This window comes from Eschrichtius robustus, chromosome 10, assembly GCF_028021215.1.
Source record: "Eschrichtius robustus isolate mEscRob2 chromosome 10, mEscRob2.pri, whole genome shotgun sequence".
NCBI classification, from domain to species: domain Eukaryota; kingdom Metazoa; phylum Chordata; class Mammalia; order Artiodactyla; family Eschrichtiidae; genus Eschrichtius; species Eschrichtius robustus.
The window spans coordinates 117,545,657-117,565,964 of record NC_090833.1 but is presented as its reverse complement, the minus strand read 5'-3'; positions in this window follow the sequence as shown (position 1 = coordinate 117,565,964).

Below are 20,308 nucleotides of genomic sequence, written 5' to 3'. Positions count from 1 at the left end.
TCAGAGAAATAGATGAAAACACTGCACCCAGGAAACAAGCACAGGACGCTATGAAGACTGTTAACAAAATGAAAAGGAACTCTTGGAAATTAAAAATAAGTAGCTAAAATTAAATACTCAAATGTAGTTTGAAGGTAAAATTGGGGAACTCTCCCAGAAAGTAGGCAGGAAAAAAAAAAAAAGAGAGATTGAAAGTGTCCACCAATGGATGAAAAAAGACTCACACCATAGAAAGCACGCCAGAATAAACTGTTGTAACACCAGGGGCACAGAGAAGGGCCTGAGAACTTCCAGAGGGAAATACGCACACCAAAAAAAAAAAAAAAAAAAAAGAGGTTTCATTTAAAACTTCCAAATAGCAACACTGGAAGACTTAAGACAGTGGAGCAATTCCTTCAAAATTCTGAGGGAAAATGATTTCTAACCTAGCATTCTATACGCAGCCAATTTAGTAAAGAGGAGTAATGGAAGACATTTTCAAACAATGAAGGTCTCAAAAATTTTATCCCCCATGTACTTTTTCTCAGGAAGTTGCTGGAAGATGTGCTCTACCAGTTGAGGTCATAAATCAAGAAAAGGGAGACATGAGGTCCATGGGACAGGGGACCCAATGGACAGGAGAGGCCAAGGGAAGCTACAAGGTGATCTTGAGGGCAGATCCCAGGATGACAGCTCTGCGGTGGATCTAGAGAACAACCAGTCAAGGTTGAAACAGATCAGATCTGGAGAGATTTATGAAGTTGATGAATTTATACGCAACGTTTCTGCAGACACCAAGAGGACCTTTATACAACTGGGAAGGCTTTGGGATTAGTGAGTGCTGAGGACGCAGAAAACTCAACAAATAAACAAACAATATTATCAATTCCAGGGAAAACAAAATGTTTCGCAGGAAAGGAAAAGTAGTCATCATATAGTATGGAGCTCAGCTGAGAATCGTGTTTATATGATTATTATGATGGAGGTGCTGATCCTGACCTCACTCTAGGGGGGGACGGGGGAGGGGGAGTGTGCTTGCCGGCCGCAGTGTGGGGTGTAGGTCGGGAAGGGGGGTAAATCCTCTTCTTCCTCAGTGGGGAGCCGATACAGAATGCCTAATTCCGAAAATGCAACAGATATGCTCACTAGAAATAAGGAGGCTAGTACCACATGGATCAGAGACTAAAGTGTTTCCCTCTGAGGGACAGGAAATGACTCCAAATGATGTATAAGCAATACAGATAAAAATTAGATTTAAATACTGAACTACACAGATGCTATTTCTGAAGCTTTGGACAGTAGATGCTCTTTCCACAAGAGCAGGATGTATTTACAGTGTTAGAGTCTCTCTCTGCTTGCTCTCAGGTTGTGTTTCTCACTCACGAGATGGATACACCATGTTCCCAGGTGTGGAAACTGGAAGGCAGAGCGTGGCCACTGTGGACGCCAGCGCTCAGAGGACCCGCGGGGATGTGCCACAGCCCCACCGGCACTACGGGTCAAAGGTCAGAAGCAGGCTTGGAATGACATCGCGTGTGTGTGTGTGTGTGTGTGTGGCTGCTTGAGGCAGACCATGAGCCCGGGCCAAGGCACAAAAGCTGCGGAACAGCAATGGCCACAGGATTAACCTGGGCTCAGCACAACAGAGCCACAGGGGAAGGGACGAGTAAACCGAGTCAGACTCTGGGGAACTGTGGGGAAGTTGCAGGCTGGCGTGCCCGTCCCCTACTGGCCTAAAGGGACAAATATTTACTTCTCAACAGCCCCTTAAGCAAGGGCAGTAGAGTGATGGAAAGAATGTAATCCACACAGCAGCACTGATTTCAGAACAAGCTCTCACGCTCAGAGATGCAGATCAGGGTTAGTATCTCGTGAGTAAACCAGAAATCATGCCGCTCATAAGCCACATGTTTCAGATCAACATGAACAGATAAAGCTGAAAACAGGACTTGAAAAGGAGGGCTCAGAAAGTACCTCAATAAAAGTGAAAATACTGGAGCACAAAATATAAAGCTTGCAGCACTGGGAGGACCCCACTTACGACGCCCCACAAGGAGCCCCAGAAGTCCTATAAGGAGTGGAAGCAGCATTTACTAAGCACCTACTATGTGCCAGTCGTTATACTGGTACTTGGATGCTATTTAATTTAACCCTTACAACAACTCTAGGAATTGCTACTCTCTTTTGCGGACGAGGAAACAGGCTCAAAGGAGGGATGGGGCTCACCCAAGTCACAGTCAGTTAGTTGCAAAGCTGGGCTTAAAACCGGGACTTTCTGCCCCCAAAGGCCATGTCTTCTTTCCAATAAGCTTTACTGTGAAAGATGTGAAACCCTCTGCTGGGACCAGGGTTTGAGCGTTTATGAAAAGGCACTAAAAATAGTGACATGATTACCTTTCAGTGGACAAAAAGTTAGTATAAGAGGTCACTCAAATCCCAGTAAGATACACACAAACAAGGTTCCTACACACTCGTGCCAAGTGAAAAGGGTATTACTTTCAAGTATATCCACAAACAGATGAATCTGTTAGCCAGCTGAAGTAACTTAAAGATAAGGCACAGATTTCTGTCACTCTCAGGAAGGAACCAAGGGCCCCTTCCAGGATATATTCTGAAACCACATCAGCCCCGTTCACCCCAAAGCTTTCAGAGGAAGAAACGAAAACTAAGCATTTCTATTTAGTCTAAACTAAAAGTGATTCTATTTACTGTTGAAGACAACTTAGGGGCTTCTAATTAAAAGGCTAAGTAATGACTTTGGTTGTTTTGGCAAATGTTATAGAGATGACATATGACGTGTCACTACAGGACTGTTACTTACACAGACGTCCTGCCCCCTTGGCACAGGGAAGGAATTCTGTTCTCCAGATGGTGTGCCCAGGATGGAGTCTCACCACGTTCACAAATCTACTACCACCTCCCTTTCCCTCTGATCCACTTTACTGAGGTGTAACTCATATATTTAAAGTGTGTAATTGGATTAATTTTGAAGAAATATACATCACGATGAAGACACAAAACCTTCCCACCACCGTAAAAGGTTCCCAGGGCGCCCTGTGGTCCACCCGCCGTCTGCCCACAGGCCAGGCAACTACTCAAATGCTTCCTGCTGTTTAGAGTGTTTGCACTTTCTAGGTTTTCCGTAATTAGAACTCCACAGCATGGACGCTTTTGAGCGGCTTCTTCCACTCGCTTATTTCACAATCCACCGTGCACGGCAGAGGCTGGCTCTTTGCACTGCTGAGTAGTATTCCACTGTAGGGTATCCTATCCTTTATCCATGCTCTTATTAATGATCACATGGGTGCTCACTGTTTTGGCTATTATCAATAAAGCTGCTGTGAACAACCATCTACAAAGCTTTGTAGGGACGTACATTTTAAATTGTGTTGGGAAAATACCTAGGAGTGGAATGGCTGAGTTGTCTGGTAGGTGTGCGTTTCATTTTTTAAGCTACTACTAAACAGTTTTTCAAAGAGTTTTAACGGTTTACATGCCCACTGGCAGCACGGGGGAGTCCTGGCCACTCCGTATCCTCAGCAACAATCTGTCTCATCAGTCTTTCTCATTTGGGCCATTCCAATGGGCATACAATGGTGTCTCACTGCGGTTTTAATTTAATTTCCCCTATCACTAAAGCTACTGAGCATCTCTTCATGTACTTACGGTCATTCATATCCTTTTTTGAAGTGTCTAGTCAATTCTTACAGCCATTTTTCAAATTTGGTTGTCTTATTCTTTTGGTTGTAACAACTTGTTATATTTTCTGGATACAAGTCCTTTATCATATATAGTATTGTAAATAGTTTCTCATAGTCTATGACTTACCTTTTCATTTTCCTCACAGTGTCTTCCAAAGAGCAAAAATCCTTGATTTTGATAAAACCCAATTTACCAGGGTTTTTTTTGTCTATGATTTTTGCCTCCTGTGTCCCACCTAAGTCATTTCTATCTCAAAGTCACAAAGTCTTTTTCCTCTATGTTCTTCTAGAAGTTTTATAATTTTTGTTTTTATATTTACATCTTATGCATTTCAACTTAACTTTGGTGTGAAGTCAGGGTCACGGTTGGTTTTTCTAGATGACTGACTACACACACTTTCCTTTTTTCATTGAATTTCCTTGGCCCCTTTGACAAAAAGCTATCACCTGTTCTTTAGTGGACCCCCTCCTGGGTTCCCACTTTGGTTGCATTAATCTATATGTCTATCCTTCACCAATACCATATACCACACTGCCTAACAGCATTACATTTAGTCTTGATAGTAGGTTGTAATTTCTCTAATTTTGCTCACCTTATAGGAAATTGCTTTGACTAATCTAGGTTGTTCATATTTCCTTATAAATTTTAGAATCAGCTTATCAATTTCTATGTTTAAAAAAAAGCTGCTCTAATTTTGATTGAAATTGTACTGAATCTATATGTAGATCAATTTTTTAAAGACTAACATCTTCACAATACTGAGGCCTTCACAGTCTAAGAACATAGTAAATTTCTCTATTCATTTAGATCTTTAGTTTCTCTCAGCAATCAATATTCTGTAGTTTTCAGTGTAGAGAGCTTATACTTCTGTTAAATTTATTTCTAAAACTTTGAGCATTGTGATGCTAATTTACGTGGAACTTCCCCCCATTTTCCTCTTGTTTGCTGACATAGCAGAACCCTCCCTTTCTTTTTCAGGCCATGTATTTGGTGGAAGAAGGGCATCCCCGCAATGGAATCATTATCTTATAAACACATTCCAGTTTATTATATCAAAGTCCAACCACTTTGGCTTCTGCTCCTAACGTAGTAAACATTTCCCCAGTGTCTGGTGTGTTGCGTGATCAAGCTGCCTGCCCTGCAAGCAGGCGCACCTCTGTGGAAATGGCCTCTGAGCCACACAGCACACACTCTGACCGTGGGCACCACGCAGCCCTTCCCCTCACGTCTGTCCCGTGATTAGAACCCAGGATACTGTGGGAATGAGGGCTGAGTACACATATGTTCCCACAAACTCTCTTTCCTTCACCCCAACTTGACTGTAGCCCTTTTCTAAGTTTTCCATTTGTTGTCATTCATGAGTTTTAAAGCAGGTGACTTGACATCTTATTTCACTCTCCAGAAAAACCTTCACTGATAATAACAGTTGTGGAATTTTGTTAATCTCTGATTGCTTTTTCTTCCACGATATCAGTAACCTTAAATATCGAAAAGATTCCCAATACTAATCTAATCTAATTGTCACCCATCAAACTCAGTTTTGTCAAAGTCAATTTTCTTATGTCATGGTCCAGACGCAGGACAAGGCAATGAGAAGTAAAAAATAAAGACCCTCAATCTAAACACACAATCCAATGGAGACTAGTAAAGACTAAACTAACGCAAGGTATTTTTCCCCCTGCAAGCCAGAGGACTTTCTCTCTTTTATCAACTTTTTGTTTGTTGCAGCCAGTGCTAAAAATGTCACAGAACAGTATATAGTGCTTTTCATATCAAAGCAACCTGGGCATTATAGCAACCACACAGAGACCACTATTATCCAAAAAATGGATATCTTTGGATAAAAAATGGATATTGGGGAGCTGTAACTCCCCAATTTAGGTATAAACATTAGTATAAGAAATAATGCTAATGGGGGACGAGAGGGGACAAGGAAAACTTCTCGGAGGAAATGGAGAGCAGCCTTGAAGAGTGAAATTTCAATAAGCTGGAAAAACCGTCAAGAGAGGAAGGGCTCCCTGCTGAGGAAACATACTGACTTAGAAAGTCAACAAATATTTCTTGTGCATCTGAGTCCATCACTTGTGTTAAGCACTAGAGTTACGGTGAACAAGATACTGAGGCTTACATTTTATTGGTCAGAATTCAGTCACATGGCCACACCCAGCTGCAAGGCAGTTTGGGAAATGTAGTTTTTAATTGTAGACGTTCATGTGTCAAATGAAAAATTATTATCAAAGAAGGGGAAAATGGAGTTTGGAGAAGAACCAGCAATCTCTGCTACCTAGGAAAGAGGTCATCCATGACAGAAATAAATCGAAAGAACTTTCTAGGACAGTGATAAAGGGAAGTCCTAGTTTGAAAGTTGTGCAGGACACTAAAAAGCATACAGCCTAGATTGGAGCAGATGGATTTGGGGGAGGGGCACTAGGAAAGGTATCGCAAACAAACAAAAATTGATGGACCACAGTATTGAGAGGAGTTTTAGAGTTCTGCTGAAGAGACTGGGGGGTAGAGTCTTGATGGACACATTTCAAACTAAAAAAAATATAAAACAAGGCAACTATTAACTCCAGAAAGTCTCCAGAAATGAAAATTGGAGGAGACATAATTATAGATACTCTGTGCCTCAATGTTCTCATAGCTGGTCTTCAGAGATGGTCCTCAATACTATCTGGCAACGTTACTATCTTCCTCTGCTCACCTCACCTTCTCACCTCCATAATGACAAACTCACGCCTCCTCACTCTCCTCAGACCCCAATGCCCCTCCCCGAGAAGGTAACTCCTCAGACTCTACAGAGAAAATAAAATCACCATTTGAGGGTGAGAGTCATATATTCAGTGTAGAACTAATTTGCCCTTTTATATGACTTTCTAACACAGCCTTTAGCTTTTTTGGTACAAGCACAGAGAAAACCAAGAGGTGACCATCTAAATGTGTGGCTTTGCCAGACTGATGTGATGAAAACACAGAGGGACAAGGGAGTATAGTGCGTTGTCCACTAGCACAGTAGCATCAACAGAGGGGGTCATGACATCGTGCTGAATGTTCAGAGCATCGAGACCTTTTGCATTGTATTGTGACAGAGGGAAGGAGAGTTGATTCAGCGCTAGAGCAAGACCATAAATGTGCACCTTCATCCATTCTAAGTGTATGTGAACTGCTTCTGATCCTCCTCCATGATAGATACATAAAGAAGCCACTCTCCATTGTCAATACCTGCATATAAGGTGTCACAGGCTGTGCTGATCTAATCCTATTAAGACATCGTATCTGATACAGCAGCTGTGGTAAGGAAGTTACTTGTTTCAATGTGTAATAGTTCACCATCCCCAACCATAGTGCATCAGTTCTTTGCAGGGACAATCTCACTAATTAAAAAGGGACAGGAGGGACTTTTCTGGTGGCACAGTGGTTAAGAATTCGCCTGCCAAAGCAGGGGACACGGGTTTGAGCCCTGGTCCAGGAAGACCTCACATGCCACGGAGCAACTAAGCCCGTGCGCCACGACTACTGAGCCTGTGCTCTAGATCCTGCGAGCCTTAACTACTGAACCCACGCACCACAACCACTGAAGCCCACGCACCTAGAGCCCGTGCTCTGCAACAAAGAGAAGACACTGCAATGAGAAGCCTGCGCACCGCAACTAAGAGTAGCCCCCGCTCGCCGCAACTAGAGAAAGCCCGCACCCAGCAACAAAGACCGAATGCAGCCAAAAATAAACAAATTGAAATGCTTTATAAAAAGAAAAAAAAAAAAAAGGGTATGGTAGGAATCACCACCCTCCCCTCCACCATTCAGTCTTTGAAACTGACATTAATCTCTACCAGCCAACACGGATATAGTATTGCTTCTGATTCACTGTCTTGTGCAGAAATGTCAGTGGTTTCCCCTTGTCCTTTCCTATCATGATGACTCTTACTCCACAGGTCAAAGAACCAACGTGATGGTTCTGCCAATTATGGATCAATGAAATGAAGAGCTTGTTTTTTGAGAAGATAAACAAAATAGACAAACTTTAGCTAGACTCGTCAGGGGAAAATAAAGGACTCAGAGAGGATTCATATAAATAAAATCAGAAACAAAAGAGATGTTACAACTGATACCACAGGATCATAACAGACTACTAGGAACAATTATACACCAACAAACTGGACAACCTAGAAGAAATGGATGAATTCCTAGAAACATACAACCTATCAAGACTGAATCATGGAGAAACAGAAAATCTGAACAGACCAATCACTAATAAGGAGATTTAATCAGTAATCCAAAACCTCTCCCCAAAAAAGAAAGTCCAGGCCAGCTGACTTCACTGGTCAATTCTGCCAAACATTTAAAGAAGAATTGCTACCAATCCTTCTCAAACTCTTCCAAAAAACAGAAGAGGAGGGAATACTTCCAAACTCATTTTACAATGCCTGCATTACCCTGATATTAAAACCAGACAAGGATGCCACAGGAAAAGAAAATTATAGGCTAATATTTGTGATGTCCCTGATGAATACTGATGCAAAAATCCTCAACAAAACATTAGCAAACCAAACTCAACAATATAGTTGATCCTTGAACAACACAGGGGATAGGGGCAGTTGAAAACCCACGTATAACTTTATATTCAACCCTTCTATCCATGACTCTGCATACATGGATTCAACCAACCTCAGACTGTGCAGTACTGTAGAATGTATTCAGTGAAAGAAATGTGTATATAAGTGGACCCATGCAGTTCAAACCTGTGTTCAAGGGCCAACTGTACATTAAAAGGATTATACACCATGATGAAATGGGATTAATCCAGGGATGCAAGGATGTGACACACCACATTAACAAAACAAAGGATAAAAATCATATGACCATTTCAACAGATGTAGAAAAAGCATTCAACATCCACTTGTGATAAAAGCTCTCAACAAAGTGGATATAGAGGGAACGTATCTCAACATAATAAAGACCAAATACAAGAACATAGCTGATATCATGGTGATATCAAAAAAGCTGAAAGCCTTTCCTCTAAGATCAGGAACAAACCAAATACGTCCACTCTCAACACTTTATTCAACAAAGTATTGGAAATTCTAGCCAATGTAATTAGGGAAGAAATAGAAATAAAAGGCATTCAAATTATAAAGGAAGAAGTAAAATTGTCACTATTTGAAGATGACATGATATTATATAGAGAAAACCCAAAATACTCACCAAAAATACCAAAAAAAACCTGTTAGAATAAACAAATTTAGTAAAGCTGCAGGATACAAAATGTACAAAAATATGTTGCATTTCTGTACACTAATAATAAACTATCAGAAGGACATTATCCAGAAATTAAGAAAACAATCCCATTTACAATTGCATCAAAGAATAAAATACCTAGGAATAAATTTAACCAAAGAAGTGAAAGACCTGAATATATAAAACTACAAGACATTAATGAAAAAATAGAAATCCATGCCCAAAGGAACCAAGGTGGCAGAGTAGAAGGACGTGCTCTCACTTCCTCTTGCGAGAACACCAGAATCACAACTAGCTGCTGGACAATCATCGACAGGAGGACACTGGAACTCACCAAAAAAGATACCCCACATCCAAAGACAAAGGAGAAGCCACAATGAGACGGTAGGAGGGGGCGCAATCACAGTAAAGTCAAATCCCACAACTGCTGGGTGGGTGACTCACAGACTGGAGAACACTTATACCACAGAAGTCCACCCACTGGAGTGAAGGTTCTGAGCCCCACGTCAGGCTTCCCAACCTGGGGGTCTGGCAACGGGAGGAGGAATTCCTAGAGAATCAGACTTTGAAGGCTACTGGGATTTGACTGCAGGACTTCGACAGGACTGGGGGAAACAGAGACTCCACGCTTGGAGGGCACACACAAAGTAGTGTGCGCATCAGGACCCAGGGGAAGGAGCAGTGACCCCGTAGGAGACTGAACCAGACCCACCTGCTAGTGTTGGAGGGTCTCCTGCAGAGGCGGGGGGTGGCTGTGGCTCACCGTGGGGACAAGGACACTGGCAGCAGAAGTTCCAGGAGGTACTCCTTGGCGTGAGCCCTCCCAGAGTCCGCCACTAGCCCCACCAAAGAGCCCAGGTAGGCTCCAGTGTTGGGTTGCCTTGGGCCAAACAAAAAACAGGGAGGGAAGCCAGCCCCACCCACAAGCAGTCAAGTGGATTAAAGTTTTACTGAGCTCTGCCCACCAGATCAACAGTCAGATCTACCCACCACCAGTCCCCCCCATCAGGAAACTTGCACAAGCCTCTTAGATAGCCTCATCCACCAGAGGGCAGACAGCAGAAACAAGAAGAACTACAATCCTGCAGCCTGTGGAACAAAAACCACATTCACAGAAAGACAGACAAGATGAAAAGGCAGAGGACTATGTACCAGATGAAGGAACGAGATAAAACCCCAGAAAAACAACTAAATGAAGTGGAGATAGGCAACCTTCCAGAAAAAGAATTCAGAATAATGATAATGAAGATGATCCAAGACCTCGGAAAAAGAATGGAGGCAAAGATCGAGAAGATGCAAGAAATGTTTAACAAAGACCTAGAAGAATTAAAGAACAAACAGAGATGAACAATACAGTAACTGAAATGAAAAATACACTAGAAGGAATCAATAGCAGAATAACTGAGGCAGAAGAAGGAATAAGTGACCTGGAAGACAGAATGGTGGAATTCACTGCTGCAAAACAGAATATAGAAAAAAGAATGAAAAGAAATGAAGACACCCCAAGAGTCCTCTGGGACAACATTAAACGCAACAACATTCGCATTATAGGGGTCACAGAAGGAGAAGAGAGAGAGAAAGGACCCGAGAAAATATTTGAAGAGATTATAGTCGAAAACTTCCCTAACATAGGAAAGGAAATAGCCACCCAAGTCCAGGAAGCGCACAGAGTCCCATACAGGATAAACCCAAGGAGAAACACGCCGAGACACATAGTAATCAAATTGGCAAAAATTAAAGACAAAGAAAAATTATTCAAAGCAGCAAGGGAAAAATGACAACATACAAGGGAACTCCCATAAGGTTAACAGCTGATTTCTCAGCAGAAACTCTACAAGCCAGAAGGGAGTGGCATGATATACTTAAAGTGATGAAAGGGAAGAACGTACAACCAAGATTACTCTACCCAGCAAGGATCTCATTCAGATTTGATGGAGAAATCAAAAGCTTTACAGACGAGCAAAAGCTAAGAGAATTCAGCACCACCAAACCAGCTCTACAAAAAATGCTAAAGGAAATTCTCTAGGTGGGAAACAGAAGAAAAGGACCTACAAAAACAAACCCAAAACAATTAAGAAAGGGGTAATAGGAACATACATATCGATAATTACCTTAAACGTGAATGGATAAATGCTCCAAACAAAAGACACAGGCCTGCTGAATGGATACAAAAACAAGACCCATATATATGCTGTCTACAAGAGACCCACTTCAGACCGAGGGACACATACAGACTGCAAGTGAGGGGATGGAAAAAGATATTCCATGCAAATGGAAATCAAAAGAAAGCTGGAGTAGCAATACTCCTATCAGATAAAACAGATTTTAAAATAAAGAATGTTACAAGAGACAGGGAAGGACACTACATAATGATCAAGGGATCAATCCAAGAAGAAGAGATAACAATTATAAATATATATGCACACAACATAGGAGCAACTCAATAAACAAGGCAAATGCTAACAGCTATAAAAGAGGAAATTGACAGTAACACAATAATAGTGGGGGACTTTAACACCTCACTTACACCAATGGACAGATCATCCAAAATGAAAATAAATAAGGAAACAGAAGCTTTAAATGACACATTAGACCAGATAGGTTTAATTGATATTTATAGGACATTCCATCCAAAAACAGCAGATTACACTTTCTTCCCAAGTGCGCACAGAACATTCTCCAGGATAGATGACATCTTCGATCACAAATCAAGCCTCAGTAAATTTAAGAAAACTGAAATCATATCAAGCATCTTTTACAACCACAACGCTATGAGATTAGAAGTGAATTACAGGGGAAAAAAAGTAAAAAACACAAACACATAGAGGCTAAACAATACTTTACTAAATAACCAAGAGATCACTGAAGAAATTCAAGAGGAAATCAAAAAATACCTAGAGACAAATGACAATGAAAACACAACGATCCAAAACCTATGGGATGCAGCAAAAGCAGTTGTAAGAGGGATGTATGTAGCTATACAAGGTTACCTCAAGAAACAAGAAAAATCTCAAACAATCTAAACTTACACCTAAAGGAACTAGAGAAAGAAGAACAAACAAAACCCAAAGTTAGCAGAAGGAAAGAAATCATAAAGATGAGAGCAGAAATAAATGAAATAGAAACAAAGAAAACAATAGCAAAGATCAATAAAACTAAAAGCTGGTTCTTTGAGAAGATAAACAAAATTGATAAACCATTAGCCAGACTCATCAAGAAAAAGAGGGAGAGGACTCAAATCAATAAAATTAGAAATGAAAAAGGAGAAGTTACAATAGACAACGCAGAAATACAAAGCATCCTAAGAGACTACTACAAGCAACTCTATACCGATAAAATGGACAACCTGGAAGAAATGGACAAATGCTTAGAAAGGTATAACCTTCCAAGACTGAACCAGGAAGAAATAGAAAATATGAACAGACCAATCACAAGTAATGAAATTGAAACTGTGATTTAAAATCTTCCAACAAACAAAAGTCCAGGACCAGATGGCTTCACAGGTGAATTCTATCAAACATTTAGAGAAGAGCTGACACCCATCCTTCTCAAACTCTTCCAAAAAATTGCAGAGGAAGGAACACTCCCAAACTCATTCTATAAAGCCACCATCACCCTGATACCAAAACCAGACAATGATACTACAAAAAAAGAAAAATTACAGACCAATATCACTGATGAATGTAGATGGCAAAAATCCTCAACAAAATACTAGCAAACAGAATTCAACAACACATTAAAAGGATTATACACCATGATCAAGTGGGATTTATCCCAGGGATGCAAGGATTCTTCAATATATGCAAATCAATCAATGTGATACACCATATTAACAAATTGAAGAAGAAAAACCATATGATCATCTCAATAGACGCAGAAAAAGCTTTTGACAAAATTCAACACCCATTTCTGATAAAAACTCTCCAGAAAGTGGGCATAGAGGGAACCTACCTCAACATACTAAAGGCCATATACGACAAACCCACAGCAAACATCATTCTCAAGGGTGAAAAACTGAAAGCATTTCCTCTAAGATCAGGAACAAGACAAGGTTGTCCACTCTAACAACTGTTATTCGACATAGTTCTGGAAGTCCTAGCCACAGCAATCAGAGAAGAAAAAGAAATAAAAGGAATACAAGTTGGAAAAGAAGAAGTAAAACTGTCACTGTTGGCAGGTTACATGATACTATACATAGAGAATCCTGAAGATGCCACCAGAAAACTACTAGAGCTCATCAATGAATTTGGTAAAGTTGCAGGATACAAAATTAATGCACAGAAATCTCTTGCATTCCTATACACTAATGATGACAAATCTGAAAGAGAAATTAAGGAAACACTCCCATCTACCATTGCAACAAAAAGAATAAAATACCTAGGAAGAAACCTACCTAGGGTGACAAAAGCCCTCCCTGTATGCAGAAAACTATAAGACACTGATGAAAGAAATTAAAGACGATACCAACAAATGGAGAGATATACCATGTTCTTGGATTGGAAGAATCGATATTGTGAAAATGAGTATACTCCCCAAAGCAATCTACAGATTCAATGCAATCCCTATCAAATTACCAATGGCATTTTTTACGGAGCTAGAACAAATCATCTTAAAATTTGTATGGAGACACAAAAGACCCCGAATAGCCAAAGCAGTCTTGAGGGGAAAAAATGGAGCTGTAGGAATCAGACTCCCTGACTTCAGACTCTACTACAAAGCTACAGTAGTCAAGACAATATGGTACTGGCACAAAAACAGAAACATAGATCAATGGAACAAGATAGAAAGCCCAGAGATTAACCCACGCACCTATGGTCAACTAATCTATGACAAAGGAGGCAAAGATATACAATGGAGAAAAGACAGTCTCTTCAATAAGTGGTGCTGGGAAAACTGGACAGCTACATGTAAAAGAATGAAATTAGAATACTCCCTAACACCATACACAAAAATAAACTCAAAATGGATTAGAGACCTAAATATAAGACTGGACACTATAAAACTCTTAGAGGAAAACATAGGAAGAACACTCTTTGACATAAATCACAGCAAGATCTTTTTTGATCCACCTCCTAGAGTAATGGAAATAAAAACAAAAATAAACAAATGGGACCTAATGAAACTTCAAAGCTTTTGCACAGCAAAGGAAACCATAAACAAGACGAAAAGACAACCCTCAGAATGGGAGAAAATATTTGCAAACGAATCAACGGACAAAGGATTAATCTCCAAAATCTATAAACAGCTCATTCGGCTCAATATTAAAGAAACAAACACCCCAATCCAAAAATGGGCAGAAGACCTAAATAGACATTTCTCCAAAGAAGACATACAGACGGCCACGAAGCACATGAAAAGATGCTCAACATCACTAATTATTAGAGAAATGCAAATCAAAACTACAATGAGGTATCACCTCACTCCTGTTAGAATGGGCATCATCAGAAAATCTACAAACAACAAATGCTGGAGAGGGTGTGGAGAAAAGGGAACCCTCTTGCACTGTTGGTGGGAATGTAAATCGATACAGCCACTATGGAGAACAGTATGGAGGTTCCTTAAAAAAACTAAAAATAAAATTACCATATGATCCAGCAATCCCACTACTGGGCATATACCCAGAGAAAAACCATAATTCAAAAACACACATGCACCCCAATGTTTACTGCAGCACTATTTACAATAGCCAGGACATGGAAGCAACCTAAATGCCCATCGACAGACGAATGGATAAAGAAGATGTGGTACATATATGCAATGGAATATTACTCAGCCATAAAAAGGAAGGAAATTGGGTCATTTGTAGCGACGTGGATGGATCTAGAGACTGTCATACAAAGTGAAGTAAGTCAGAAAGAGAAAAACAAATATCGTATATTAATGCATATATGTGGAACCTAAAAAAATGGTACAGATGAACCGGTTTGCAGGGCAGAAATGGAGACACAGATGTAGAGAACAAATGTATGGACACCAAGGGGGGAAAGTGGAGGGGGGTGGGGGTGGTGGTGTGATGAATTGTGCGATTGGGATTGACACGTACACACTGATGTGTATAAAATTGATGACTAATAAGAACCTGATGTATAAAAAAAATAAATGAAATAAAATTCAAAACATAAATAAATAAATACAATTCGACATCGCCACTCGGAGGTCTAATGAGCATCTCATACCTGTTTATTATGATCACATTTCCATGTAAATAAATATACATTTAGAATCCTTCTGCTGTTCGCTCTGCCCCATACTCTCTTCCCTCATCCTTTCCCTTTATTTCCTGCCCCTTCTCCTAAACCAGCCCGTAGTAGTTTAGATCCCTTGGTGATTCCATAGCACCCAGCAGTTTTCCTTTGTGGTAATTAGCACACTTATACTCAATTAGTCAAATGTATGATTATCTCTTTAATGTCAACCTTGCCCCTTTAGCCTTTAAGATATCTGAGGCCAGAGGTTTTCTGTGTTGTTCAGTATCTCCTTAGGGCTCAACTCAGTGTCTTGCATATATTAGGACCACAATAAATATACTTATTTCTTATCTTTGTACATCTAGGTTGCTTCCTATTTTTCACCATTACAGGCAATTCTAAAATAAACTTTCATGTAGCTAAATCTTTGACACGTCTTTACTCATGTGCTTAGAAAAATCCCCAGAAATAGAATCACTGGTTTTATAATGAGATGCACATTTTCAAGGCTTTTGTTCGTGTGATAGTCTGCAAAATGGCCATCATTAACTTCTCCCCTCCCTGTACAAGCAAGCCACTCATCCATCAAAAAGTGATGTCTTTAAAGCACAGATTTGTGTTGACAAGGGAGAGGGGGGGTGGGGGAGGGATGAAGTGGGAAGTTGGGGTTAGCAGATGCAAACTATTATATATAGAATGGATAAACAACAAGGTCCTACTGTATAGCATAGGGAGCTATATTCAATATCCTGTGATAAACCATAATGGAATAGAATATAAAAAAGAATGTATGTATATGTATAACTGAATCACTTTGCTGTATAGCAGAAATTAACACAACATTGTATATCAACTGTGCTTCAAAAAAAAAAATTAAAAAAAAAAAGAAATCCATGCTCACGGACTGCAAGAATTAATATGGTTAAAAATTACTACCCAAAGCAATCTACAGATTCAGTGCAATCTCTATTAAAATTTTAATGGCATTTTTCACAGAAACAAAACAAAACAATCCTAAAATTTGCATGGAACCACAAAAGACCCTTAACAGCCAAGCAATCTTGAAAAAGAAGAACCAACCTAGAGGCATCACACGCCCTTATTATAAACTATACTGCAAAGCTATAGTAATCAAAACAGTATGGTATCAGCATTTAAAAACATACATGTAGTGCAACGGAACAGAAATAGAGAGTCCATAAATAAACCCAGACATATATAGTTAATTTACAACAGAAGAGTCAAGAATATACAATGAGGAAAGGACAGTCTCTTCAACAAACGGTGCTGGGAAAACTGGACAGCCACATGAAAAAAAAAGAAACTGGACTATTATCTTATACCACTAACAACAACTAATCCCAAATGGATTAAAGACTTGAAAATAAGAACTGAAATCGTAAAACTCCTAAAAGAAAATATATGCAGTAAACTCCTTGATATTCGCCTTGGCAATGATCACAAGAAAAAAAATTTTTTTTAACTGTATGGTGAAGAATGTTAACTAGACTCATTGTAGTGATCTTTGCAATATATACAAATATCAAATCACTATGTTGTACACCTGAAACTAATATAATGTTATATATTAATTGTGTCTCAAAAAACCCACAATATACTTAGGGATAGAATTAACAAATATGTGAAAGATGTGTATGCTGAAACTACAAAAACTTGCTTAAAAAACACCTCAGTAGAGAGGTATACCATGTTAAGAAAAGAAAAGAAAAAGTATATCCAGGGAACACCAGTAACAGAGTGGAGAAGTAGAACCAGGGAACAAGGGAGCCCAAGTAAGGCTGTGATATGAAGCAAAGTCCTACAGAAGGTAACTGTGGTTGAATCCGATGTGGGAACCCTGGAGACAGTCATACCTCAGAGCTGCCCCACCAGGGGACACGGGTCCTGGTGTATTAACGCCCCCCCAACACCAGTCAGTCACTGGCTTCCTCCCCACCCCCCCCGGGGGACATGAATTCCCAGGCACATCTAGCTTTCTGTGCAGGCAGGCACAGCCCTAGGGCAGCCGGTCAACAAAGAGACAAAGGTGATTGGCCAATGGGAGTGAAAGCACAGCAACACCAAGACCAATATGCAAAAAAATGGCAAGGGTTCCGAGGAGATCTGGTTAGAAACCTGACAGGTTCTGCTATGTTTCCTGGTACACAGGTGCAAGAAGAACTGACTTGGGTTAATAGTAGGGTTAGACGTGTGTGCTCAACTTTACAGGTCATCTACCCATTTTCCAAACTGTCTACCAATTTATACTCCCAACAGCAATGTCACATTTAACAGACCCTGTTGGTCTGCATCCTTCACAACCTTGCAGCCGAAATTGTGGTCCACAGATCATCAGCATCAACTTAGAAATTTATTAGAAAAGCAGCATCTCAGGGCCCACTCCAAATCTGCTAAATCAGAAGCTGCAGTTTTAAAATATCTTTAAGGGATTCATGTTAAAGTTTGAGAAGCCCTGCTCTGTATCACTTGGAATTATCAGACTTGTTCATTTTTGCCACTTGACCGTCAAATGAAATCTCACTATGGTCTTGATTTGCATTCCCCTAATTAGTTTCAACATATGTTCAACACCTGTTGGCTATGTTTCCTTTTCTGTAACATTCCTGTTTTGTATCTTTTGCCCATTTTCCCATTGGGTTATTATTGATTTTTTGTTCATTACATATTTTTTTAAATTTATTTTATTTTTGGCTTCACTGGGTCTTTGTTGCCATGCGTGGGCTTTTCTCTAGTTTCAGCGAGCGGGGGCTACTCTTTGCTGTGGTGCGCGGGCTTCTCATTGTGGTGGCTTCTCTTGTTGCAGAGCACGGGCTCTAGAGCGCAGGCTCAGCAGCTGTGGCTCACGAGCTTAGTTGCTCTGTGGCATGTGGGATCTTCCCCGACCAGGGCTCGAACCCGTGTCCCCTGCATTGGCAGGCGGATTCTTAACCACTGCACCACCAGGGAAGCCCTCAGTACATATTTTTGATACTCAACTGTTTATTACTTATCTATGTTGCATAAAACCTTCCGTCAGTTTGTAATCAGCCTTTTTGATAATTTTAAGGTGTTTTCTGATGAACACAAGGTCTTAATTTTAACATAATCCATTTAACCAATCTTTTCTTTCCATGTTTAAGAACGCTTGCCACATACCGGGGTCTGAAAAATATCCACTTGTATACACTTGACCCTTGAACAGCACAGGTTTGAGCTTCGCGGCTCCGCTTGTACGCAGACGCTTGTCAGTAGTAAACGCTAAAGTTACCACACGGCCCGTGGTCGGAGGAGCTGGGGATACCGTTATACGCAGATTAACGCCCGCGTTGTTCAGGGGTCAGCTGTATTTTCTACTAAGCATTTTGACATTTAAGGCTTTTTTCCTTGCCGAACTGATCTTTGTAACGTGAAGTAAAACCCCAAATTAATTTCCTCCCCCACAAGCTTCTGCCTCCCGTCCCCACCAATCCGCAAATTCATTCTTGTTCACGTAACCAAAGATCCCCGCGTCACTAGAGCCCCTTTTTACTCGCAACTCACCGAGTCCAGGAGAACCGACACTCAGGACGCCTTCCTTCCGGAAAACCTTGCGGCGGCGGCGGCGGCGGCGGCGGCGGCGGCGGCGGCGGCGGCGGCGGCGGCGGCGGCGGCGGCGGCGGCGGCGGCGGCGGCGTGAAGACCGGCGTCTCCTGTTTCCTTCCCACCGCCCGACCAGCGCGTCTCAGGCTCTTTCCCGGGCCCACCTGGCTCCCCCGGGCCCCGCTCCCTCCCTCCCTCCCTCCCTGAGGACTGCACGCGGCACCTGTCAGGTGCTACACGGATCCGCAATCTCACCTGGGCACGCTCTTCACTCCTTAATTACCGTTCACGCGGAGACGAGTCACCGTGCGCCCTTTGCCCCCACGCCCCCAACCCCGGGAGGTCCTTGCGCATGCGTATTTGAGGTGTCCTCTTAGCGGCAAGACACCTCAACTCAGCCTGGTTAAAATCGAACTCGGGGGGGGGGGGGGGTTCCCTGGTGGCGCAGTGGTTGAGAGTCTGCCTGCTAATGCAGGGGACACGGGTTCGAGCCCTGAGTCTGGGAAGATCCCACATGCCGCGGAGCAACTGGGCCCCGTGAGCCACAATTACTGAGCCTGCGCGTCTGGAGCCTGTGCTCCGCAACAGGAGAGGCCGCGATAGTGAGAGGCCCGCGCAACGCGAGGAAGAGTGGTCCCCGCTTGCCACAACTAGAGAAAGCCCTCGCACAGAAACGAAGACCCAACACAGCAATCAATCAATAAGAATGCGAATTTCTTTAAAAAAAAAAAAAAGCCTCTACTAGATATGTATTTACCTGAAAACTATTATCAACCACCTTTCTAACCAAATATTATATCTTAAAAAAAAAAAAATCGAACTCGGCATCTTCCCTCTCCCCAGAGCAGCACTACGCGCTGCTCCCTCTGGACGAAGGCTTCACTTTTAGTTCAACTATCCTGCCCCAGAGAAGCCCCTCCCGACCTTCCAGAGCAGCTCAAATCCCCAGCAAGAGCAAGAGGATTCAATGGCAACAAGAGCTCCTCGCTCTTCCCGTGCTCACCTCAGCTGTAACCTGACGTTCGGAGATGGTTGAAGGTCTGCCTGCCCACGACCCAAACCAATTAGCCTGTGGGCTCCAGGGAACCAGGGTCCGTTTCCACTATACCTCCCGTGACTAGCAGTGTCTGGTGTGCAGTAGGAATGAATAAATACTTATTTAATGAAGTAATGAACACTGTGCATCACTGAAAACTTTTCCTAAAAGCACCTCCACATTTTCCTCACCCCGCCCTACCCATAGCAAAATTCCCAGGGACAGGGCTCCTGACTTGTGTTTAAATTTGGGTGAAAAAAATTCTCCAGGTGATACCGATAGCACACCCATTTGGATGATTAGTCCAAGGGTTCCAAATTAAACTGGTGGTAATTCCTCCAAGTAAGTCATGTTGCCTAAGAGAAAATAGTTGATTGGCTTAGCATTTCAAATTCAGTTATAAATTGAAAGTAAGCATCAAAGTCAGAGATAAATGGCCAAAAAAGGAGTCACAGAATATTCCAGGATGTGTACTGAAGGAACAGATGTATTGGTATTTCAATGACCCACCCCTCCCTCCACTATAGCACAATGTAATGACTGTTGATCTTGAATCAAAACATATAAAAGGATTTATCAGTGTAGTTCT